Source organism: Macaca nemestrina, chromosome X, assembly GCF_043159975.1.
Source record: "Macaca nemestrina isolate mMacNem1 chromosome X, mMacNem.hap1, whole genome shotgun sequence".
NCBI lineage: Eukaryota > Metazoa > Chordata > Mammalia > Primates > Cercopithecidae > Macaca > Macaca nemestrina.
This window is the reverse complement of record NC_092145.1, coordinates 43,876,298-43,877,457: the sequence shown is the minus strand read 5'-3', so window position 1 is coordinate 43,877,457 and position 1,160 is coordinate 43,876,298.

The following is a 1,160-nucleotide window of genomic DNA, read 5'->3' as shown; positions in this document are numbered from 1 at the left end:
TTGACCATGGAGACTGGCACTAATTGGGTAGTACTTCTCCCCTACGCTCTGTTCCGGGCCCGAAATACCCCTTACAGAGTGGGCCTCACACCATATGAAATCATGTATGGCAGACCCCCACCCCTGGTCCCCAGTCTAAAAGATGACTTACTCAAACCTGAAACTGAAAATGTCTCTGAGCTCTTGTTCTCCTTACAAGCCTTACAGAAAATTCACCAGTAAATTTGGCCCAGACTAGGAGAACTGTACGAGGCAGGACCTCCGCCGACGCCTCATCCGTTCCAGCCGGGAGACTGAGTCCTAGTCAAGCGCCACCGGCAAGAAACTCTTCAACCCAGGTGGAAAGGACCACTGCAAGTACTCCTGACTACTCCCACCCCTCTCAAGGTAGAAGGCATCGCTTCGTGGATCCACTACACACACGTCAAACCAGTGGACCCAGCATCCGACCTTCTCGGGCCGTCTGGAGCACCGGTTACATGGACTGTAGACAAAGCTAAGAACAATCCCTTAAAGCTAACCCTGCGCCGTCATCCCCATAACCGTAACCATGTCTAGCTTACCTATGCTTTTATGCCTTATGCATCTGACTCTTCTCACTGCTGCGCCGTCTAATCCCTATGTCTGGAGGTTCTGGCTCTATGAGAACAAAACTCACCCCGGGGAAACCCCCCAAGAAGGTAAACTGCTAGCTAGCGCAGACTGCCCCCCCTCAGGGTGTAATACTATAGTTTACCTCAATTTCACTAGGTTCCAGATTGCCCAACCAGCAATACCCATGATCTGTTTTGAATATGATCAAACTGAATATAATTGTAAAAATTATTGGTGGCACCAGAGTGCAGGTTGCCCATATAGCTACTGTAAGACGCACTCTGTCCGATACTGGAGAGAACAACAAGGGTGGTATTTTTACAAAACTGAGTCTCCTGTCACTTACACTTGGATAATTAGAGACCCATGGGACTCTCGGTGGACAACCCCACAACATGGGGGAGTATATTACTCATCAACTAGTACCTGGCCCAGTAGCCATTTATATCTGTGGAGAAGTCTAGTCCATATTCAACCCTTAATCCACACACAAATCCACAGGTAAGAAACCAAGCTATCACAAGACTTGCAGCCCTTCTCCTGGCTAACCCTACTACAGGAAGGGC